This window comes from Bactrocera oleae, chromosome 4 (assembly GCF_042242935.1).
Source record: "Bactrocera oleae isolate idBacOlea1 chromosome 4, idBacOlea1, whole genome shotgun sequence".
Lineage (NCBI taxonomy): Eukaryota > Metazoa > Arthropoda > Insecta > Diptera > Tephritidae > Bactrocera > Bactrocera oleae.
Genome location: NC_091538.1, coordinates 36,291,648 through 36,316,678, shown reverse-complemented (window position 1 = coordinate 36,316,678; position 25,031 = coordinate 36,291,648). Strand labels below are relative to the sequence as shown.

The 25,031-nt window shown below is 33.3% G+C and overlaps 1 protein-coding gene and 4 long non-coding RNA genes across 8 annotated transcripts in view; 1 reads left to right on the top strand and 4 right to left on the bottom strand.

Annotated features, from left to right (window-relative positions):
* Window positions 1-25,031, top strand: part of Cndp2 (Cytosolic non-specific dipeptidase 2) — a 39,283-nt gene that overhangs the window by 11,154 nt on the left and 3,098 nt on the right. The gene's annotated exons all lie outside the window — the stretch shown is intronic.
* Window positions 2,993-6,661, bottom strand: LOC138856867 (uncharacterized). Of its 2 annotated transcripts, XR_011395836.1 has the most exons (4): window positions 5,081-6,660; window positions 4,156-4,500; window positions 3,953-4,038; window positions 2,993-3,893 (listed from the first exon to the last, which is right to left on the bottom strand). It is a non-coding gene; the product is annotated as an uncharacterized lncRNA (long non-coding RNA). The 2 variants fall into 2 exon arrangements; XR_011395835.1 differs by having other exon boundaries at window positions 3,953-4,500; window positions 5,081-6,661.
* On the bottom strand, window positions 8,574-11,060 carry LOC138856865 (uncharacterized). The gene is made up of 4 exons (XR_011395832.1): window positions 9,900-11,060; window positions 8,975-9,829; window positions 8,772-8,857; window positions 8,574-8,712 (listed from the first exon to the last, which is right to left on the bottom strand). It is a non-coding gene; the product is annotated as an uncharacterized lncRNA (long non-coding RNA).
* LOC138856866 (uncharacterized) lies at window positions 12,792-14,781 on the bottom strand. Of its 2 annotated transcripts, XR_011395834.1 has the most exons (4): window positions 14,721-14,781; window positions 13,796-14,650; window positions 13,593-13,678; window positions 12,792-13,533 (listed from the first exon to the last, which is right to left on the bottom strand). It is a non-coding gene; the product is annotated as an uncharacterized lncRNA (long non-coding RNA). The 2 variants fall into 2 exon arrangements; XR_011395833.1 differs by having other exon boundaries at window positions 13,593-14,650.
* LOC138856863 (uncharacterized) lies at window positions 18,214-24,352 on the bottom strand. Its single transcript, XR_011395830.1, has 6 exons — window positions 23,437-24,352; window positions 23,234-23,319; window positions 19,540-23,174; window positions 18,615-19,469; window positions 18,412-18,497; window positions 18,214-18,352 (listed from the first exon to the last, which is right to left on the bottom strand). It is a non-coding gene; the product is annotated as an uncharacterized lncRNA (long non-coding RNA).

Sequence of the window (25,031 nt, the reverse complement as noted above, 5' to 3'; positions counted from 1 at the left end):
ATCGTTTGAGTGTGTAAGTTTGCCGAACAGTGTTCTAGAGTATTGAAGATGATGGCTCTGTGTGAGCTCTAGTTCAAAATGGTAGACACGAAGTACGCAAACGCTAAAAAATTTAATTCTAAACGTTTTTATGTGTTTATGCTGTATGTATACGCATGCTCAAAAATCATAAATATATATTTCTACTTTACTAAAAATATAAAAAGATTCTTATCACATAATACACACACGCACATACATTAAGTTGTACAATTAAAATCAACTCCATGTCACGTAACAATATTTTTCTTCGCTATAACGCCCATCCAGACTTGCGGAACAACGCAGCTATATGCTAAATCCTTAACTCCATCATCAGTGCTTGTGTACGGCCCACGAAACTGCCGTTAGGCATAACATCGGGAGGCTAAGCTTGACCTGACTGCAATCCGGCTCGTCAGTCATGCCTATCAGGTCTCTCTCTCATTCATCCATCTGCTTTTGCTCCGTTGTCACTCTTTCCTTCTAAGTTCTTGCAGAACTATCGCAGACCACATCCTCACTCGATCCCACACCAGTTTCGACTTAATCATGTGACGCACTATGTTATCTGGCTTCACTCGCTCCGCTATTAGCTTCTCCAAATTTACTCTCACATTTCCATACCTCGGGTAGGAAAAGAAGATGTGCAGCGCGTTTTCTCCGCTACTGTCACAGAAGGAACAGTTTGTTCTGTCATCATTTCCATATTTGTGGACATATCCTCTGAAACAAGCGTGTCCCGTCAAAAACTGTTAGGTAGAAATCCGTTTCTCCATGTTTCCTTTCTACCCATGCCTGCACGCTTCCAATAAACCTGTGGGTCCATCTTCCTTTCGCTGTTGCGTCCCATCGTTTCTGCCATTCATTGATGCTTATTTGCTCTTCGTCTTTCCGCTCTGCAACCGTTAATTGCTTTCTTATACTTTTGGATATATCGTAAACTCTTTTGATTTACATGGCCATTATGTCCGGTTGTATGCTATCTAATGGCACTGAGCCGAATTACGGATGTCGATTTCTTGCCGAATGAATTATGCCGCAGTGCTGGTCCCCATATGGGTGCTGCGTACATCAATATAGATTGGCTCACTTTGGCCAATAGCGCACGCCTATTCTAGATGCCATACATCTCTCTGTTTCCTTTGATTGCCTTGTTAGCGATATCAGTGGCCTTTTTTATTGCATCAACGGTAGGCTTCCGATTCCGAAATCCGTATTGATTTTCGGAGAGACCCTGGTACTCTTTTTCTAAGTGCGACTCTAATCGTACACAGATTATCCGACAAGCGTATCCAGCATGCAAAGAGTTCGATAAGAGCTGGCCTCGCCGGTTGTTGTATTTGGCTTCTGTAACAAGACAACCTTCCCTAGGGTATTGTGTAAACAATTCTGTGAATGACTTCGCATTGTGATTGATGGCAATATTTAAGGCCATCCAGGCCTGGTGCTTTAGCATTACCAAATCTCTGTGCGGCTTGAATCACATCCACGTCGTTGACTGTTGTGACATCAATTTCAACATGTCCCTCTGCTTGAGCCTGTAGTTTCTCTTGTGGCTCTGCTGGGAAGAGGGTTTTCAATAGCTTGGAGCAGGTGTTTACCCGTTGCCGCCTTTGAATTTCGACATTACTATCTTGTAAGCATCGCCGGATTTACGTCGATTTTTTCACAAAGTTCTTTGAAGCAACAGGCTTTACTCTTTTCGATTGCTTTTTAAGGGCATTATGTAACAATCTATATAAACATACACATATACACATACTTTAAGTTATATAAGTTAGAATTAAAATTGTATATAAAGACGAAAAAAAGTAAAATAAAATTAGAATGAAAATATTCTCATCTCAATAAAGTCTTCTGTCCCCCACCATTTAGGTTACTTTTTTGAGTTATTAACAATAGGTCAAAGAGTAAATAAAGATATATTTGACAAAAACTCAATCTTAATTTATATATATTGAGTTGATGTGGAAAAATTTTAATTATAATATTAGTCATATGTTATTGCTGCTAGGGCAAGTTTTCACTCGATCAATTATCAATTTCAGAGGCTCACTCAATTTTATTAAGATAACTACCATATTGGCCGATATATGCGGTAAATCGAAATATTTCTATTAGGTATATGCGGGCAAAGGGAATTATTGATCCTATTCAACGGCTTTTTGACATACAGGCATACTTTTATCAAAAAAGGATTCTCTCCGAATTTCCATAATATAGTTCACAGATTGACCGATATTATCGATAAAAAGAGTTCGCAATAGGAACAGGGATCCACATATTCAATATCTGGAGGTTTAAATAGTTTTGGTCCAATTTTTGGTCATAAAGTGGCACATCTTAAGGGCATTATTCGTGCAAAGTTTTATCCCGATACATTCATTGGTTCTTGATTTGTATACTGGAAAGTGAAAGAATCATATGGAATTTAAAATTGCGTTATATTGGAAGAAGGTATTGCGTAGTAGTAGAATTGGGTTTTGTTTGATTTCGCCCATTTTCGGATTGTAAGGAATTTTTGGATAAAAGTTATCTGCTGAATTCGGTTGAAATCGATCGAGTAGGTCCCGTGATATGGGTTTTCACTTAAATGTGAGTGGTGCCACGCCCATCGTCCAATTTTAACACCGGCCCTTGTAGAGCCCTTTCTTACAATCTTAGGTGTAACATTTTATGTATCTGGCGCATTTGTTTAGAGATTTATCGCACTTTTAGTTATTTTTAATAAAATTGTTAGAGGGGAGTGGACATTGTTATAATCCGAATTCACACATTTCCGCACTGTGGCTAGGGGGGCTTAAAATATTTGTTCTGACCGAATTTGGCTTAAAAACCTTTAGCGGTTTAGAATATATATATATATTAAAGCTATTAGAGGGGGGACCCGTCCACTTTTTAAAGATTTTCAAACCTTCACTACTGCGATTCCCTGCACAAAATTTCAGTTTTGTATCCTTATTTGGAGCTTAGTTATGGCAGTTTATAAGTTTTCTATGAATGGCGTTTTGTAGAAGTGGCAGTTGTCCGATTACGGCCATCTACAATACCGATACCCAAGGGGTGACCAAGGAACATATGCAGAAAGTTTCATCAGAATATCTGATTTTTTACTTAAGTTATCGCTTGCACTTATATAACTCCATAACAATCTCGATTAGTTTTCCTGTTAGGTGAACAAAACTGTTATAATCTTTAGCAACATGTTGCAAGAGTACATAAAATAACGGACATTTTTCTGCGAATTTATCCTCGCTCTATGCATTGTAAACATTGTACCAGATTTGATGGCAAAACTAAGTAAAAATTTGGGCCGAAACTGATGTGCTGCGCATAAAAAGCCTTCGTGATTACTCATCCATTTGAACTTCCTAACACCAAGTAAGCCAAAGTTTTATTTCCAATTAGATGCCTCTAAATAACGTTTTTTGAAGAGTCATAAGTTATTTTCGTTCGAGTTAGGAATTATTTTGTTTTTTTGTTAAATTCGATGAAAGAACTTTTCTACAAACGTGTGCGCGAGAAGGCAGTACCTCCTCTATTAAAGTTATGTACAACTTTCCGTTTCCTTGCTGATGGTAGTTGTCAAAAATGTATTTGAAATTATTTAAACGTTTAGCTCGCACAACCTACGTATCTATAGTTGTTAAGAACGTTTTAAATATTATAGAACACCGTATTGTAAGCAGTAGATTATACCATAATTAAAATGATTGAAAAGAAACAGAACTCCTTCAAATTTTAATAACTATTATTAGTATATTGATTTATTTCAATTATTGATTAATTTAATTAATGTTTACTTTCCTCGTACAGTTTCGGGATTTTCTCCCCGAGCTCAATAAGTTTTTGAATTGGTTGTAACTTTTTTGCTATGTTGAAAAATTTCTAATTAATATTAGTTTAAAATTATTTGAAATAGTTAACTTACCCATTTTTCATTTTGTAGGTTTATGTTATTTTAGTCAACCTGTTGTAAACACATACCACAAAAAGTTTAGTTCAATAATACTTCAACTAAAATGCAGTCGAGTTGCAAACAGAATAGGGCATTCATAAAATCGTGTTGAAAAATATTATCGAGTATAATTAAGTTAAATATCGAAAGTAAATTGAATCAGCTCAGACCTTTACCTATTTCTCATATAGTGAATTCCGGCTTTCTAGTTGACTTAAACAGAAATTAAGTGGACGTGTTTTATTACCAATAATGTGTTCTAGCTCTGAATATGAATGTAATCGGTCCAGATTTTTGTCTAGACCCCATACTCCTAACATAATGGTTTATGACTCTCTGGTTGCCATTTCCATTTTTGGTTTATTGATTGTATTAGATTTATCTCATTTGAATATTAGGTTTATTTTAATATAGATATCTCCTCGCATAATTAATTTTGAATTCCCTTTCTTATGCTAGTGTGATTGTCATCGAAATAAAATAACCAACGTCCACCTCTATATAACGGGTTATATTGAAAACTATTAAGAATATATAAGAATTAATCTAAAAATTGGGTGTGGTTTTTGGTGAAATTATATAAGTAGGTAGTATTGACTAGGAAATAACTGAAAATGAAGAAAGCAATAGTTTAAAAAATATTGGTGAATTTTAAGAGAATCTATTGAAAAAACGCAACCATTTAAATGAAATACAAAGAACTTGTATGTGTATAAGTATGTAAATGGGACGTTTGATAATTCAATATCATGTATTTTAACTTGTTGTATGTTTTAACTTTTTCGTGTTGTAATTGCTCCATTCTGATGTTATGCCTTCCCTTTTCCTCTAAACTCTGCGCTTTTAGGCGATTTTGTACTGCCAACAATTCATTTTGTTGTGGAGTGGCCAGCATTCAGCAATGTGGCTAGCTTCTTCCACTTTTTTCCACAGCCACTTTATCGCCTTTTGAGAAATTGCGTGCTAAATATGCATGCGTTTCCATAAATTCAACTAAGATTAGTTCTTGTTTTGATTTTTTGTGTATTCCCCTCAAAGTTTAAAGAATAACGGTCACATATATATTTTGTTTATTTTTATTTTATTTTATTAAATACTTACATTTTAAAAATGTTAAAATCACAATTGTTTAATTTGCTAAATATATAAAACGGGAAAATTATAACGATTCCGATTTCCTGAACAGGGCGACAGAACGATTTGCTGATGCTCGAAAAACCGAAAACGGAACGATTTACAGAATATGTCAGACGATTTAAAAACGGAAAATGAAAATATAGCCCAACAACGAACAAAACTTCATACTCCTAATATAATAGTATCCGCGCCTCCAGTTACTTTTCCTTTATATACGCAATGTTTTAAATTTCTTCTCTTTGGTTGAGTTTATATTTCATATATCCAAATTAAATGAAGCGACAATATTTTAATTAGTATTGTGTCATTCAGGTAATAAAAATTATATCGGTATGTACCAACCCTCAGTACGTGTATAAAATTAATATTTATAATTAGAGGTTTTCACACGTAGCATTGTTATTTGTTATTAAATTTGTTACAGCTTGTCAACTGTGAATACACTTTTCTACGATAGTTGTTAATCGTTAATTTTTTTCAACGCAGCTGATATTGAAAAGCAACACCCTTTCCAAAATTACAAATAGGATTTGACGTCGCTTAAAGCTACTGCACCAATATATACATATACTGGCCAGATTCTGAAGAAAGCTCTGAAATGGTGGAAAAACTTTCAATAAACTGCCGATTTGCATTAGATACGTTGGTGGCACGGAAAATAAATTAGATGCCATACATACCATATTTTTTTAAAGCACAGGTGACTACCAGCAGAAGATTCCGTTTCCACGACAGTCGGGTCTACGTAACCGGAACGGAACCGGATTTTTATCCAGCCAAGCTCCTGTCAATTTGGTAGAATTCTGCCGCTTCAACACTAACAACAAAAACCAGCTGAAGATTCGCGATGTGGTTCTTGTTTACTGCGGTTCAACTCACGATTCCAAAATATTAAAAAAATTTCACTTTTTAAAAACCGCTCTAATTTTTTTTCCGCTTGCAAGTGATTCTGCATATTTACTTAACAAGATAATAGTCTGTTACTGTTTCACCAAGTAACGAGTAATTTGTCATAGACAAGAACAAAATACATGTAAATGTATACCGAATAACAGATTACAACACTGCGTGTGAAAACCCTTATTGTAATAGTAAATTGTGCCTTAACACTGAACTTGAATGACTTCGCATTGTGATTGATGGCAATATTTAAGGCCATCCAGGCCTGGTGCTTTAGCATTACCAAATCTCTGTGCGGCTTGAATCACATCCACGTCGTTGACTGTTGTGACATCAATTTCAACATGTCCCTCTGCTTGAGCCTGTAGTTTCTCTTGTGGCTCTGCTGGGAAGAGGGTTTTCAATAGCTTGGAGCAGGTGTTTACCCGTTGCCGCCTTTGAATTTCGACATTACTATCTTGTAAGCATCGCCGGATTTACGTCGATTTTTTCACAAAGTTCTTTGAAGCAACAGGCTTTACTCTTTTCGATTGCTTTTTAAGGGCATTATGTAACAATCTATATAAACATACACATATACACATACTTTAAGTTATATAAGTTAGAATTAAAATTGTATATAAAGACGAAAAAAAGTAAAATAAAATTAGAATGAAAATATTCTCATCTCAATAAAGTCTTCTGTCCCCCACCATTTAGGTTACTTTTTTGAGTTATTAACAATAGGTCAAAGAGTAAATAAAGATATATTTGACAAAAACTCAATCTTAATTTATATATATTGAGTTGATGTGGAAAAATTTTAATTATAATATTAGTCATATGTTATTGCTGCTAGGGCAAGTTTTCACTCGATCAATTATCAATTTCAGAGGCTCACTCAATTTTATTAAGATAACTACCATATTGGCCGATATATGCGGTAAATCGAAATATTTCTATTAGGTATATGCGGGCAAAGGGAATTATTGATCCTATTCAACGGCTTTTTGACATACAGGCATACTTTTATCAAAAAAGGATTCTCTCCGAATTTCCATAATATAGTTCACAGATTGACCGATATTATCGATAAAAAGAGTTCGCAATAGGAACAGGGATCCACATATTCAATATCTGGAGGTTTAAATAGTTTTGGTCCAATTTTTGGTCATAAAGTGGCACATCTTAAGGGCATTATTCGTGCAAAGTTTTATCCCGATACATTCATTGGTTCTTGATTTGTATACTGGAAAGTGAAAGAATCATATGGAATTTAAAATTGCGTTATATTGGAAGAAGGTATTGCGTAGTAGTAGAATTGGGTTTTGTTTGATTTCGCCCATTTTCGGATTGTAAGGAATTTTTGGATAAAAGTTATCTGCTGAATTCGGTTGAAATCGATCGAGTAGGTCCCGTGATATGGGTTTTCACTTAAATGTGAGTGGTGCCACGCCCATCGTCCAATTTTAACACCGGCCCTTGTAGAGCCCTTTCTTACAATCTTAGGTGTAACATTTTATGTATCTGGCGCATTTGTTTAGAGATTTATCGCACTTTTAGTTATTTTTAATAAAATCGTTAGAGGGGAGTGGACATTGTTATAATCCGAATTCACACATTTCCGCACTGTGGCTAGGGGGGCTTAAAATATTTGTTCTGACCGAATTTGGCTTAAAAACCTTTAGCGGTTTAGAATATATATATATATTAAAGCTATTAGAGGGGGGACCCGTCCACTTTTTAAAGATTTTCAAACCCTCACTACTGCGATTCCCTGCACAAAATTTCAGTTTTGTATCCTTATTTGGAGCTTAGTTATGGCAGTTTATAAGTTTTCTATGAATGGCGTTTTGTAGAAGTGGCAGTTGTCCGATTACGGCCATCTACAATACCGATACCCAAGGGGTGACCAAGGAACATATGCAGAAAGTTTCATCAAAATATCTGATTTTTTACTTAAGTTATCGCTTGCACTTATATAACTCCATAACAATCTCGATTAGTTTTCCTGTTAGGTGAACAAAACTGTTATACTCTTTAGCAACATGTTGCAAGAGTACATAAAATAACGGACATTTTTCTGCGAATTTATCCTCGCTCTATGCATTGTAAACATTGTACCAGATTTGATGGCAAAACTAAGTAAAAATTTGGGCCGAAACTGATGTGCTGCGCATAAAAAGCCTTCGTGATTACTCATCCATTTGAACTTCCTAACACCAAGTAAGCCAAAGTTTTATTTCCAATTAGATGCCTCTAAATAACGTTTTTTGAAGAGTCATAAGTTATTTTCGTTCGAGTTAGGAATTATTTTGTTTTTTTGTTAAATTCGATGAAAGAACTTTTCTACAAACGTGTGCGCGAGAAGGCAGTACCTCCTCTATTAAAGTTATGTACAACTTTCCGTTTCCTTGCTGATGGTAGTTGTCAAAAATGTATTTGAAATTATTTAAACGTTTAGCTGGCACAACCTACGTATCTATAGTTGTTAAGAACGTTTTAAATATTATAGAACACCGTATTGTATGCAGTAGATTATACCATAATCAAAATGATTGAAAAGAAACAGAACTCCTTCAAATTTTAATAACTATTATTAGTATATTGATTTATTTCAATTATTGATTAATTTAATTAATGTTTACTTTCCTCGTACAGTTTCGGGATTTTCTCCACGAGCTCAATAAGTTTTTGAATTGGTTGTAACTTTTTTGCTATGTTGAAAAATTACTAATTAATATTAGTTTAAAATTATTTGAAATAGTTAACTTACCCATTTTTCATTTTGTAGGTTTATGTTATTTTAGTCAACCTGTTGTAAACACATACCACAAAAAGTTTAGTTCAATAATACTTCAACTAAAATGCAGTCGAGTTGCAAACAGAATAGGGCATTCATAAAATCGTGTTGAAAAATATTATCGAGTATAATTAAGTTAAATATCGAAAGTAAATTGAATCAGCTCAGACCTTTACCTATTTCTCATATAGTGAATTCCGGCTTTCTAGTTGACTTAAACAGAAATTAAGTGGACGTGTTTTATTACCAATAATGTGTTCTAGCTCTGAATATGAATGTAATCGGTCTAGATTTTTGTCTAGACCCCATACTCCTAACATAATGGTTTATGACTCTCTGGTTGCCATTTCCATTTTTGGTTTATTGATTGTATTAGATTTATCTCATTTGAATATTAGGTTTATTTTAATATAGATATCTCCTCGAATAATTAATTTTGAATTCCCTTTCTTATGCTAGTGTGATTGTCATCGAAATAAAATAACCAACGTCCACCTCTATATAACGGGTTATATTGAAAACTATTAAGAATATATAAGAATTAATCTAAAAATTGGGTGTGGTTTTTGGTGAAATTATATAAGTAGGTAGTATTGACTAGGAAATAACTGAAAATGAGGAAAGCAATAGTTTAAATAATATTGGTGAATTTTAAGAGAATCTATTGAAAAAACGCAACCATTTAAATGAAATACAAAGAACTTGTATGTGTATAAGTATGTAAATGGGACGTTTGATAATTCAATATCATGTATTTTAACTTGTTGTATGTTTTAACTTTTTCGTGTTGTAATTGCTCCATTCTGATGTTATGCCTTCCCTTTTCCTCTAAACTCTGCGCTTTTAGGCGATTTTGTACTGCCAACAATTCATTTTGTTGTGGAGTGGCCAGCATTCAGCAATGTGGCTAGCTTCTTCCACTTTTTTCCACAGCCACTTTATCGCCTTTTGAGAAATTGCGTGCTAAATATGCATGCGTTTCCATAAATTCAACTAAGATTAGTTCTTGTTTTGATTTTTTGTGTATTCCCCTCAAAGTTTAAAGAATAACGGTCACATATATATTTTGTTTATTTTTATTTTATTTTATTAAATACTTACATTTTAAAAATGTTAAAATCACAATTGTTTAATTTGCTAAATATATAAAACGGGAAAATTATAACGATTCCGATTTCCTGAACAGGGCGACAGAACGATTTGCTGATGCTCGAAAAACCGAAAACGGAACGATTTACAGAATATGTCAGACGATTTAAAAACGGAAAATGAAAATATAGCCCAACAACGAACAAAACTTCATACTCCTAATATAATAGTATCCGCGCCTCCAGTTACTTTTCCTTTATATACGCAATGTTTTAAATTTCTTCTCTTTGGTTGAGTTTATATTTCATATATCCAAATTAAATGAAGCGACAATATTTTAATTAGTATTGTGTCATTCAGGTAATAAAAATTATATCGGTATGTACCAACCCTCAGTACGTGTATAAAATTAATATTTATAATTAGAGGTTTTCACACGTAGCATTGTTATTTGTTATTAAATTTGTTACAGCTTGTCAACTGTGAATACACTTTTCTACGATAGTTGTTAATCGTTAATTTTTTTCAACGCAGCTGATATTGAAAAGCAACACCCTTTCCAAAATTACAAATAGGATTTGACGTCGCTTAAAGCTACTGCACCAATATATACATATACTGGCCAGATTCTGAAGAAAGCTCTGAAATGGTGGAAAAACTTTCAATAAACTGCCGATTTGCATTAGATACGTTGGTGGCACGGAAAATAAATTAGATGCCATACATACCATATTTTTTTAAAGCACAGGTGACTACCAGCAGAAGATTCCGTTTCCACGACAGTCGGGTCTACGTAACCGGAACGGAACCGGATTTTTATCCAGCCAAGCTCCTGTCAATTTGGTAGAATTCTGCCGCTTCAACACTAACAACAAAAACCAGCTGAAGATTCGCGATGTGGTTCTTGTTTACTGCGGTTCAACTCACGATTCCAAAATATTAAAAAAATTTCACTTTTTAAAAACCGCTCTAATTTTTTTTCCGCTTGCAAGTGATTCTGCATATTTACTTAACAAGATAATAGTCTGTTACTGTTTCACCAAGTAACGAGTAATTTGTCATAGACAAGAACAAAATACATGTAAATGTATACCGAATAACAGATTACAACACTGCGTGTGAAAACCCTTATTGTAATAGTAAATTGTGCCTTAACACTGAACTTGAATGACTTCGCATTGTGATTGATGGCAATATTTAAGGCCATTTAGGCCTGGTGCTTTAGCATTACCAAATCTCTGTGCGGCTTGAATCACATCCACGTCGTTGACTGTTGTGACATCAATTTCAACATGTCCCTCTGCTTGAGCCTGTAGTTTCTCTTGTGGCTCTGCTGGGAAGAGGGTTTTCAATAGCTTGGAGCAGGTGTTTACCCGTTGCCGCCTTTGAATTTCGACATTACTATCTTGTAAGCATCGCCGGATTTACGTCGATTTTTTCACAAAGTTCTTTGAAGCAACAGGCTTTACTCTTTTCGATTGCTTTTTAAGGGCATTACGTAACAATCTATATAAACATACACATATACACATACTTTAAGTTATATAAGTTAGAATTAAAATTGTATATAAAGACGAAAAAAAGTAAAATAAAATTAGAATGAAAATATTCTCATCTCAATAAAGTCTTTTCTGTCCCCCACCATTTAGGTTACTTTTTTGAGTTATTAACAATAGGTCAAAGAGTAAATAAAGATATATTTGACAAAAACTCAATCTTAATTTATATATATTGAGTTGATGTGGAAAAATTTTAATTATAATATTAGTCATATGTTATTGCTGCTAGGGCAAGTTTTCACTCGATCAATTATCAATTTCAGAGGCTCACTCAATTTTATTAAGATAACTACCATATTGGCCGATATATGCGGTAAATCGAAATATTTCTATTAGGTATATGCGGGCAAAGGGAATTATTGATCCTATTCAACGGCTTTTTGACATACAGGCATACTTTTATCAAAAAAGGATTCTCTCCGAATTTCCATAATATAGTTCACAGATTGACCGATATTATCGATAAAAAGAGTTCGCAATAGGAACAGGGATCCACATATTCAATATCTGGAGGTTTAAATAGTTTTGGTCCAATTTTTGGTCATAAAGTGGCACATCTTAAGGGCATTATTCGTGCAAAGTTTTATCCCGATACATTCATTGGTTCTTGATTTGTATACTGGAAAGTGAAAGAATCATATGGAATTTAAAATTGCGTTATATTGGAAGAAGGTATTGCGTAGTAGTAGAATTGGGTTTTGTTTGATTTCGCCCATTTTCGGATTGTAAGGAATTTTTGGATAAAAGTTATCTGCTGAATTCGGTTGAAATCGATCGAGTAGGTCCCGTGATATGGGTTTTCACTTAAATGTGAGTGGTGCCACGCCCATCGTCCAATTTTAACACCGGCCCTTGTAGAGCCCTTTCTTACAATCTTAGGTGTAACATTTTATGTATCTGGCGCATTTGTTTAGAGATTTATCGCACTTTTAGTTATTTTTAATAAAATTGTTAGAGGGGAGTGGACATTGTTATAATCCGAATTCACACATTTCCGCACTGTGGCTAGGGGGGCTTAAAATATTTGTTCTGACCGAATTTGGCTTAAAAACCTTTAGCGGTTTAGAATATATATATATATTAAAGCTATTAGAGGGGGGACCCGTCCACTTTTTAAAGATTTTCAAACCCTCACTACTGCGATTCCCTGCACAAAATTTCAGTTTTGTATCCTTATTTGGAGCTTAGTTATGGCAGTTTATAAGTTTTCTATGAATGGCGTTTTGTAGAAGTGGCAGTTGTCCGATTACGGCCATCTACAATACCGATACCCAAGGGGTGACCAAGGAACATATGCAGAAAGTTTCATCAGAATATCTGATTTTTTACTTAAGTTATCGCTTGCACTTATATAACTCCATAACAATCTCGATTAGTTTTCCTGTTAGGTGAACAAAACTGTTATACTCTTTAGCAACATGTTGCAAGAGTACATAAAATAACGGACATTTTTCTGCGAATTTATCCTCGCTCTATGCATTGTAAACATTGTACCAGATTTGATGGCAAAACTAAGTAAAAATTTGGGCCGAAACTGATGTGCTGCGCATAAAAAGCCTTCGTGATTACTCATCCATTTGAACTTCCTAACACCAAGTAAGCCAAAGTTTTATTTCCAATTAGATGCCTCTAAATAACGTTTTTTGAAGAGTCATAAGTTATTTTCGTTCGAGTTAGGAATTATTTTGTTTTTTTGTTAAATTCGATGAAAGAACTTTTCTACAAACGTGTGCGCGAGAAGGCAGTACCTCCTCTATTAAAGTTATGTACAACTTTCCGTTTCCTTGCTGATGGTAGTTGTCAAAAATGTATTTGAAATTATTTAAACGTTTAGCTCGCACAACCTACGTATCTATAGTTGTTAAGAACGTTTTAAATATTATAGAACACCGTATTGTAAGCAGTAGATTATACCATAATCAAAATGATTGAAAAGAAACAGAACTCCTTCAAATTTGAATAACTATTATTAGTATATTGATTTATTTCAATTATTGATTAATTTAATTAATGTTTACTTTCCTCGTACAGTTTCGGGATTTTCTCCCCGAGCTCAATAAGTTTTTGAATTGGTTGTAACTTTTTTGCTATGTTGAAAAATTTCTAATTAAAATTAGTTTAAAATTATTTGAAATAGTTAACTTACCCATTTTTCATTTTGTAGGTTTATGTTATTTTAGTCAACCTGTTGTAAACACATACCACAAAAAGTTTAGTTCAATAATACTTCAACTAAAATGCAGTCGAGTTGCAAACAGAATAGGGCATTCATAAAATCGTGTTGAAAAATATTATCGAGTATAATTAAGTTAAATATCGAAAGTAAATTGAATCAGCTCAGACCTTTACCTATTTCTCATATAGTGAATTCCGGCTTTCTAGTTGACTTAAACAGAAATTAAGTGGACGTGTTTTATTACCAATAATGTGTTCTAGCTCTGAATATGAATGTAATCGGTCCAGATTTTTGTCTAGACCCCATACTCCTAACATAATGGTTTATGACTCTCTGGTTGCCATTTCCATTTTTGGTTTATTGATTGTATTAGATTTATCTCATTTGAATATTAGGTTTATTTTAATATAGATATCTCCTCGAATAATTAATTTTGAATTCCCTTTCTTATGCTAGTGTGATTGTCATCGAAATAAAATAACCAACGTCCACCTCTATATAACGGGTTATATTGAAAACTATTAAGAATATATAAGAATTAATCTAAAAATTGGGTGTGGTTTTTGGTGAAATTATATAAGTAGGTAGTATTGACTAGGAAATAACTGAAAATGAAGAAAGCAATAGTTTAAATAATATTGGTGAATTTTAAGAGAATCTATTGAAAAAACGCAACCATTTAAATGAAATACAAAGAACTTGTATGTGTATAAGTATGTAAATGGGACGTTTGATAATTCAATATCATGTATTTTAACTTGTTGTATGTTTTAACTTTTTCGTGTTGTAATTGCTCCATTCTGATGTTATGCCTTCCCTTTTCCTCTAAACTCTGCGCTTTTAGGCGATTTTGTACTGCCAACAATTCATTTTGTTGTGGAGTGGCCAGCATTCAGCAATGTGGCTAGCTTCTTCCACTTTTTTCCACAGCCACTTTATCGCCTTTTGAGAAATTGCGTGCTAAATATGCATGCGTTTCCATAAATTCAACTAAGATTAGTTCTTGTTTTGATTTTTTGTGTATTCCCCTCAAAGTTTAAAGAATAACGGTCACATATATATTTTGTTTATTTTTATTTTATTTTATTAAATACTTACATTTTAAAAATGTTAAAATCACAATTGTTTAATTTGCTAATATAAAACGGGAAAATTATAACGATTCCGATTTCCTGAACAGGGCGACAGAACGATTTGCTGATGATCGAAAAACCGAAAACGGAACGATTTACAGAATATGTCAGACGATTTAAAAACGGAAAATGAAAATATAGCCCAACAACGAACAAAACTTCATACTCCTAATATAATAGTATCCGCGCCTCCAGTTACTTTTCCTTTATATACGCAATGTTTTAAATTTCTTCTCTTTGGTTGAGTTTATATTTCATATATCCAAATTAAATGAAGCGACAATATTTTAATTAGTATTGTGTCATTCAGGTAATAAAAATTATATCGGTATGTACCAACCCTCAGTACGTGTATAAAATTAATATTTATAATTAGAGGTTTTCACACGTAGCATTGTTATTTGTTATTAAATTTGTTACAGCTTGTCAACTGTGAATACACTTTTCTACGATAGTTGTTAATCGTTAATTTTTTTCAACGCAGCTGATATTGAAAAGCAACACCCTTTCCAAAATTACAAATAGGATTTGACGTCGCTTAAAGCTACTGCACCAATATATACATATACTGGCCAGATTCTGAAGAAAGCTCTGAAATGGTGGAAAAACTTTCAATAAACTGCCGATTTGCATTAGATACGTTGGTGGCACGGAAAATAAATTAGATGCCATACATACCATATTTTTTTAAAGCACAGGTGACTACCAGCAGAAGATTCCGTTTCCACGACAGTCGGGTCTACGTAACCGGAACGGAACCGGATTTTTATCCAGCCAAGCTCCTGTCAATTTGGTAGAATTCTGCCGCTTCAACACTAACAACAAAAACCAGCTGAAGATTCGCGATGTGGTTCTTGTTTACTGCGGTTCAACTCACGATTCCAAAATATTAAAAAAATTTCACTTTTTAAAAACCGCTCTAATTTTTTTTCCGCTTGCAAGTGATTCTGCATATTTACTTAACAAGATAATAGTCTGTTACTGTTTCACCAAGTAACGAGTAATTTGTCATAGACAAGAACAAAATACATGTAAATGTATACCGAATAACAGATTACAACACTGCGTGTGAAAACCCTTATTGTAATAGTAAATTGTGCCTTAACACTGAACTTGAATGACTTCGCATTGTGATTGATGGCAATATTTAAGGCCATCCAGGCCTGGTGCTTTAGCATTACCAAATCTCTGTGCGGCTTGAATCACATCCACGTCGTTGACTGTTGTGACATCAATTTCAACATGTCCCTCTGCTTGAGCCTGTAGTTTCTCTTGTGGCTCTGCTGGGAAGAGGGTTTTCAATAGCTTGGAGCAGGTGTTTACCCGTTGCCGCCTTTGAATTTCGACATTACTATCTTGTAAGCATCGCCGGATTTACGTCGATTTTTTCACAAAGTTCTTTGAAGCAACAGGCTTTACTCTTTTCGATTGCTTTTTAAGGGCATTACGTAACAATCTATATAAACATACACATATACACATACTTTAAGTTATATAAGTTAGAATTAAAATTGTATATAAAGACGAAAAAAAGTAAAATAAAATTAGAATGAAAATATTCTCATCTCAATAAAGTCTTTTCTGTCCCCCACCATTTAGGTTACTTTTTTGAGTTATTAACAATAGGTCAAAGAGTAAATAAAGATATATTTGACAAAAACTCAATCTTAATTTATATATATTGAGTTGATGTGGAAAAATTTTAATTATAATATTAGTCATATGTTATTGCTGCTAGGGCAAGTTTTCACTCGATCAATTATCAATTTCAGAGGCTCACTCAATTTTATTAAGATAACTACCATATTGGCCGATATATGCGGTAAATCGAAATATTTCTATTAGGTATATGCGGGCAAAGGGAATTATTGATCCTATTCAACGGCTTTTTGACATACAGGCATACTTTTATCAAAAAAGGATTCTCTCCGAATTTCCATAATATAGTTCACAGATTGACCGATATTATCGATAAAAAGAGTTCGCAATAGGAACAGGGATCCACATATTCAATATCTGGAGGTTTAAATAGTTTTGGTCCAATTTTTGGTCATAAAGTGGCACATCTTAAGGGCATTATTCGTGCAAAGTTTTATCCCGATACATTCATTGGTTCTTGATTTGTATACTGGAAAGTGAAAGAATCATATGGAATTTAAAATTGCGTTATATTGGAAGAAGGTATTGCGTAGTAGTAGAATTGGGTTTTGTTTGATTTCGCCCATTTTCGGATTGTAAGGAATTTTTGGATAAAAGTTATCTGCTGAATTCAGTTGAAATCGATCGAGTAGGTCCCGTGATATGGGTTTTCACTTAAATGTGAGTGGTGCCACGCCCATCGTCCAATTTTAACACCGGCCCTTGTAGAGCCCTTTCTTACAATCTTAGGTGTAACATTTTATGTATCTGGCGCATTTGTTTAGAGATTTATCGCACTTTTAGTTATTTTTAATAAAATCGTTAGAGGGGAGTGGACATTGTTATAATCCGAATTCACACATTTCCGCACTGTGGCTAGGGGGGCTTAAAATATTTGTTCTGACCGAATTTGGCTTAAAAACCTTTAGCGGTTTAGAATATATATATATATTAAAGCTATTAGAGGGGGGACCCGTCCACTTTTTAAAGATTTTCAAACCCTCACTACTGCGATTCCCTGCACAAAATTTCAGTTTTGTATCCTTATTTGGAGCTTAGTTATGGCAGTTTATAAGTTTTCTATGAATGGCGTTTTGTAGAAGTGGCAGTTGTCCGATTACGGCCATCTACAATACCGATACCCAAGGGGTGACCAAGGAACATATGCAGAAAGTTTCATCAAAATATCTGATTTTTTACTTAAGTTATCGCTTGCACTTATATAACTCCATAACAATCTCGATTAGTTTTCCTGTTAGGTGAACAAAACTGTTATACTCTTTAGCAACATGTTGCAAGAGTACATAAAATAACGGACATTTTTCTGCGAATTTATCCTCGCTCTATGCATTGTAAACATTGTACCAGATTTGATGGCAAAACTAAGTAAAAATTTGGGCCGAAACTGATGTGCTGCGCATAAAAAGCCTTCGTGATTACTCATCCATTTGAACTTCCTAACACCAAGTAAGCCAAAGTTTTATTTCCAATTAGATGCCTCTAAATAACGTTTTTTGAAGAGTCATAAGTTATTTTCGTTCGAGTTAGGAATTATTTTGTTTTTTTTGTTAAATTCGATGAAAGAACTTTTCTACAAACGTGTGCGCGAGAAGGCAGTACCTCCTCTATTAAAGTTATGTACAACTTTCCGTTTCCCTGCTGATGGTAGTTGTCAAAAATGTATTTGAAATTATTTAAACGTTTAGCTGGCACAACCTACGTATCTATAGTTGTTAAGAACGTTTTAAATATTATAGAACACCGTATTGTACGCAGTAGATTATACCATAATCAAAATGATTGAAAAGAAACAGAACTCCTTCAAATTTTAATAACTATTATTAGTATATTGATTTATTTCAATTATTGATTAATTTAATTAATGTTTACTTTCCTCGTACAGTTTCGGGATTTTCTCCACGAGCTCAATAAGTTTTTGAATTGGTTGTAACTTTTTTGCTATGTTGAAAAATTACTAATTAATATTAGTTTAAAATTATTTGAAATAGTTAACTTACCCATTTTTCATTTTGTAGGTTTATGTTATTTTAGTCAACCTGTTGTAAACACATACCACAAAAAGTTTAGTTCAATAATACTTCAACTAAAATGCAGTCGAGTTGCAAACAGAATAGGGCATTCATAAAATCGTGTTGAAAAATATTATCGAATATAATTAAGTTAAATATCGAAAGTAAATTGAATCAGCTCAGACCTTTACCTATTTCTCATATAGTGAATTCCGGCTTTCTAGTTGACTTAAACAGAAATTAAGTGGACGTGTTTTATTACCAATAATGTGTTCTAGCTCTGAATATGAATGTAATCGGTCCAGATTTTTGTCTAGACCCCATACTCCTAACATAATGGTTTATGACTCTCTGGTTGCCATTTCCATTTTTGGTTTATTGATTGTATTAGATTTATCTCATTTGAATATTAGGTTTATTTTAATATAGATATCTCCTCGAATAATTAATTTTGAATTCCCTTTCTTATGCTAGTGTGATTGTCATCGAAATAAAATAACCAACGTCCACCTCTATATAACGGGTTATATTGAAAACTATTAAGAATATATAAGAATTAATCTAAAAATTGGGTGTGGTTTTTGGTGAAATTATATAAGTAGGTAGTATTGACTAGGAAATAACTGAAAATGAGGAAAGCAATAGTTTAAATAATATTGGTGAATTTTAAGAGAATCTATTGAAAAAACGCAACCATTTAAATGAAATACAAAGAACTTGTATGTGTATAAGTATGTAAATGGGACGTTTGATAATTCAATATCATGTATTTTAACTTGTTGTATGTTTTAACTTTTTCGTGTTGTAATTGCTCCATTCTGATGTTATGCCTTCCCTTTTCCTCTAAACTCTGCGCTTTTAGGCGATTTTGTACTGCCAACAATTCATTTTGTTGTGGAGTGGCCAGCATTCAGCAATGTGGCTAGCTTCTTCCACTTTTTTCCACAGCCACTTTATCGCCTTTTGAGAAATTGCGTGCTAAATATGCATGCGTTTCCATAAATTCAACTAAGATTAGTTCTTGTTTTGATTTTTTGTGTATTCCCCTCAAAGTTTAAAGAATAACGGTCACATATATATTTTGTTTATTTTTATTTTATTTTATTAAATACTTACATTTTAAAAATGTTAAAATCACAATTGTTTAATTTGCTAAATATATAAAACGGGAAAATTATAACGATTCCGATTTCCTGAACAGGGCGACAGAACGATTTGCTGATGCTCGAAAAACCGAAAACGGAACGATTTACAGAATATGTCAGACGATTTAAAAACGGAAAATGAAAATATAGCCCAACAACGAACAAAACTTCATACTCCTAATATAATAGTATCCGCGCCTCCAGTTACTTTTCCTTTATATACGCAATGTTTTAAATTTCTTCTCTTTGGTTGAGTTTATATTTCATATATCCAAATTAAATGAAGCGACAATATTTTAATTAGTATTGTGTCATTCAGGTAATAAAAATTATATCGGTATGTACCAACCCTCAGTACGTGTATAAAATTAATATTTATAATTAGAGGTTTTCACACGTAGCATTGTTATTTGTTATTAAATTTGTTACAGCTTGTCAACTGTGAATACACTTTTCTACGATAGTTGTTAATCGTTAATTTTTTTCAACGCAGCTGATATTGAAAAGCAACACCCTTTCCAAAATTACAAATAGGATTTGACGTCGCTTAAAGCTACTGCACCAATATATACATATACTGGCCAGATTCTGAAGAAAGCTCTGAAATGGTGGAAAAACTTTTAATAAACTGCCGATTTGCATTAGATACGTTGGTGGCACGGAAAATAAATTAGATGCCATACATACCATATTTTTTTAAAGCACAGGTGACTACCAGCAGAAGATTCCGTTTCCACGACAGTCGGGTCTACGTAACCGGAACGGAACCGGATTTTTATCCAGCCAAGCTCCTGTCAATTTGGTAGAATTCTGCCGCTTCAACACTAACAACAAAAACCAGCTGAAGATTCGCGATGTGGTTCTTGTTTACTGCGGTTCAACTCACGATTCCAAAATATTAAAAAAATTTCACTTTTTAAAAACCGCTCTAATTTTTTTTCGGCTTGCAGGTGATTCTGCATATTTACTTAACAAGATAATAGTCTGTTACTGTTTCACCAAGTAACGAGTAATTTGTCATAGACAAGAACAAAATACATGTAAATGTATACCGAATAACAGATTACAACACTGCGTGTGAAAACCCTTATTGTAATAGTAAATTGTGCCTTAACACTGAACTTGAATGACTTCGCATTGTGATTGATGGCAATATTTAAGGCCATCCAGGCCTGGTGCTTTAGCATTACCAAATCTCTGTGCGGCTTGAATCACATCCACGTCGTTGACTGTTGTGACATCAATTTCAACATGTCCCTCTGCTTGAGCCTGTAGTTTCTCTTGTGGCTCTGCTGGGAAGAGGGTTTTCAATAGCTTGGAGCAGGTGTTTACCCGTTGCCGCCTTTGAATTTCGACATTACTATCTTGTAAGCATCGCCGGATTTACGTCGATTTTTTCACAAAGTTCTTTGAAGCAACAGGCTTTACTCTTTTCGATTGCTTTTTAAGGGCATTACGTAACAATCTATATAAACATACACATATACACATACTTTAAGTTATATAAGTTAGAATTAAAATTGTATATAAAGACGAAAAAAAGTAAAATAAAATTAGAATGAAAATATTCTCATCTCAATAAAGTCTTTTCTGTCCCCCACCATTTAGGTTACTTTTTTGAGTTATTAACAATAGGTCAAAGAGTAAATAAAGATATATTTGACAAAAACTCAATCTTAATTTATATATATTGAGTTGATGTGGAAAAATTTTAATTATAATATTAGTTATATGTTATTGCTGCTAGGGCAAGTTTTCACTCGATCAATTATCAATTTCAGAGGCTCACTCAATTTTATTAAGATAACTACCATATTGGCCGATATATGCGGTAAATCGAAATATTTCTATTAGGTATATGCGGGCAAAGGGAATTATTGATCCTATTCAACGGCTTTTTGACATACAGGCATACTTTTATCAAAAAAGGATTATCTCCGAATTTCCATAATATAGTTCACAGATTGACCGATATTATCGATAAAAAGAGTTCGCAATAGGAACAGGGATCCACATATTCAATATCTGGAGGTTTAAATAGTTTTGGTCCAATTTTTGGTCATAAAGTGGCACATCTTAAGGGCATTATTCGTGCAAAGTTTTATCCCGATACATTCATTGGTTCTTGATTTGTATACTGGAAAGTGAAAGAATCATATGGAATTTAAAATTGCGTTATATTGGAAGAAGGTATTGCGTAGTAGTAGAATTGGGTTTTGTTTGATTTCGCCCATTTTCGGATTGTAAGGAATTTTTGGATAAAAGTTATCTGCTGAATTCGGTTGAAATCGATCGAGTAGGTCCCGTGATATGGGTTTTCACTTAAATGTGAGTGGTGCCACGCCCATCGTCCAATTTTAACACCGGCCCTTGTAGAGCCCTTTCTTACAATCTTAGGTGTAACATTTTATGTATCTGGCGCATTTGTTTAGAGATTTATCGCACTTTTAGTTATTTTTAATAAAATCGTTAGAGGGGAGTGGACATTGTTATAATCCGAATTCACACATTTCCGCACTGTGGCTAGGGGGGCTTAAAATATTTGTTCTGACCGAATTTGGCTTAAAAACCTTTAGCGGTTTAGAATATATATATATATTAAAGCTATTAGAGGGGGGACCCGTCCACTTTTTAAAGATTTTCAAACCCTCACTACTGCGATTCCCTGCACAAAATTTCAGTTTTGTATCCTTATTTGGAGCTTAGTTATGGCAGTTTATAAGTTTTCTATGAATGGCGTTTTGTAGAAGTGGCAGTTGTCCGATTACGGCCATCTACAATACCGATACCCAAGGGGTGACCAAGGAACATATGCAGAAAGTTTCATCAAAATATCTGATTTTTTACTTAAGTTATCGCTTGCACTTATATAACTCCATAACAATCTCGATTAGTTTTCCTGTTAGGTGAACAAAACTGTTATACTCTTTAGCAACATGTTGCAAGAGTACATAAAATAACGGACATTTTTCTGCGAATTTATCCTCGCTCTATGCATTGTAAACATTGTACCAGATTTGATGGCAAAACTAAGTAAAAATTTGGGCCGAAACTGATGTGCTGCGCATAAAAAGCCTTCGTGATTACTCATCCATTTGAACTTCCTAACACCAAGTAAGCCAAAGTTTTATTTCCAATTAGATGCCTCTAAATAACGTTTTTTGAAGAGTCATAAGTTATTTTCGTTCGAGTTAGGAATTATTTTGTTTTTTTTGTTAAATTCGATGAAAGAACTTTTCTACAAACGTGTGCGCGAGAAGGCAGTACCTCCTCTATTAAAGTTATGTACAACTTTCCGTTTCCCTGCTGATGGTAGTTGTCAAAAATGTATTTGAAATTATTTAAACGTTTAGCTGGCACAACCTACGTATCTATAGTTGTTAAGAACGTTTTAAATATTATAGAACACCGTATTGTACGCAGTAGATTATACCATAATCAAAATGATTGAAAAGAAACAGAACTCCTTCAAATTTTAATAACTATTATTAGTATATTGATTTATTTCAATTATTGATTAATTTAATTAATGTTTACTTTCCTCGTACAGTTTCGGGATTTTCTCCACGAGCTCAATAAGTTTTTGAATTGGTTGTAACTTTTTTGCTATGTTGAAAAATTACTAATTAATATTAGTTTAAAATTATTTGAAATAGTTAACTTACCCATTTTTCATTTTGTAGGTTTATGTTATTTTAGTCAACCTGTTGTAAACACATACCACAAAAAGTTTAGTTCAATAATACTTCAACTAAAATGCAGTCGAGTTGCAAACAGAATAGGGCATTCATAAAATCGTGTTGAAAAATATTATCGAGTATAATTAAGTTAAATATCGAAAGTAAATTGAATCAGCTCAGACCTTTACCTATTTCTCATATAGTGAATTCCGGCTTTCTAGTTGACTTAAACAGAAATTAAGTGGACGTGTTTTATTACCAATAATGTGTTCTAGCTCTGAATATGAATGTAATCGGTCCAGATTTTTGTCTAGACCCCATACTCCTAACATAATGGTTTATGACTCTCTGGTTGCCATTTCCATTTTTGGTTTATTGATTGTATTAGATTTATCTCATTTGAATATTAGGTTTATTTTAATATAGATATCTCCTCGAATAATTAATTTTGAATTCCCTTTCTTATGCTAGTGTGATTGTCATCGAAATAAAATAACCAACGTCCACCTCTATATAACGGGTTATATTGAAAACTATTAAGAATATATAAGAATTAATCTAAAAATTGGGTGTGGTTTTTGGTGAAATTATATAAGTAGGTAGTATTGACTAGGAAATAACTGAAAATGAGGAAAGCAATAGTTTAAATAATATTGGTGAATTTTAAGAGAATCTATTGAAAAAACGCAACCATTTAAATGAAATACAAAGAACTTGTATGTGTATAAGTATGTAAATGGGACGTTTGATAATTCAATATCATGTATTTTAACTTGTTGTATGTTTTAACTTTTTCGTGTTGTAATTGCTCCATTCTGATGTTATGCCTTCCCTTTTCCTCTAAACTCTGCGCTTTTAGGCGATTTTGTACTGCCAACAATTCATTTTGTTGTGGAGTGGCCAGCATTCAGCAATGTGGCTAGCTTCTTCCACTTTTTTCCACAGCCACTTTATCGCCTTTTGAGAAATTGCGTGCTAAATATGCATGCGTTTCCATAAATTCAACTAAGATTAGTTCTTGTTTTGATTTTTTGTGTATTCCCCTCAAAGTTTAAAGAATAACGGTCACATATATATTTTGTTTATTTTTATTTTATTTTATTAAATACTTACATTTTAAAAATGTTAAAATCACAATTGTTTAATTTGCTAAATATATAAAACGGGAAAATTATAACGATTCCGATTTCCTGAACAGGGCGACAGAACGATTTGTTGATGCTCGAAAAACCGAAAACGGAACGATTTACAGAATATGTACATGTCGATTTAAAAACGGAAAATGAAAATATAGCCCAAAAACGAACAAAACTTCATACTCCTAATATAATAGTATCCGCGCCTCCAGTTACTTTTCCTTTATATACGCAATGTTTTAAATTTCTTCTCTTTGGTTGAGTTTATATTTCATATATCCAAATTAAATGAAGCGACAATATTTTAATTAGTATTGTGTCATTCAGGTAATAAAAATTATATCGGTATGTACCAACCCTCAGTACGTGTATAAAATTAATATTTATAATTAGAGGTTTTCACACGTAGCATTATTTGTTATTAAATTTGTTACAGCTTGTCAACTGTGAATACACTTTTCTACGATAGTTGTTAATCGTTAATTTTTTTCAACGCAGCTGATATTGAAAAGCAACACCCTTTCCAAAATTACAAATAGGATTTGACGTCGCTTAAAGCTACTGCACCAATATATACATATACTGGCCAGATTCTGAAGAAAGCTCTGAAATGGTGGAAAAACTTTCAATAAACTGCCGATTTGCAT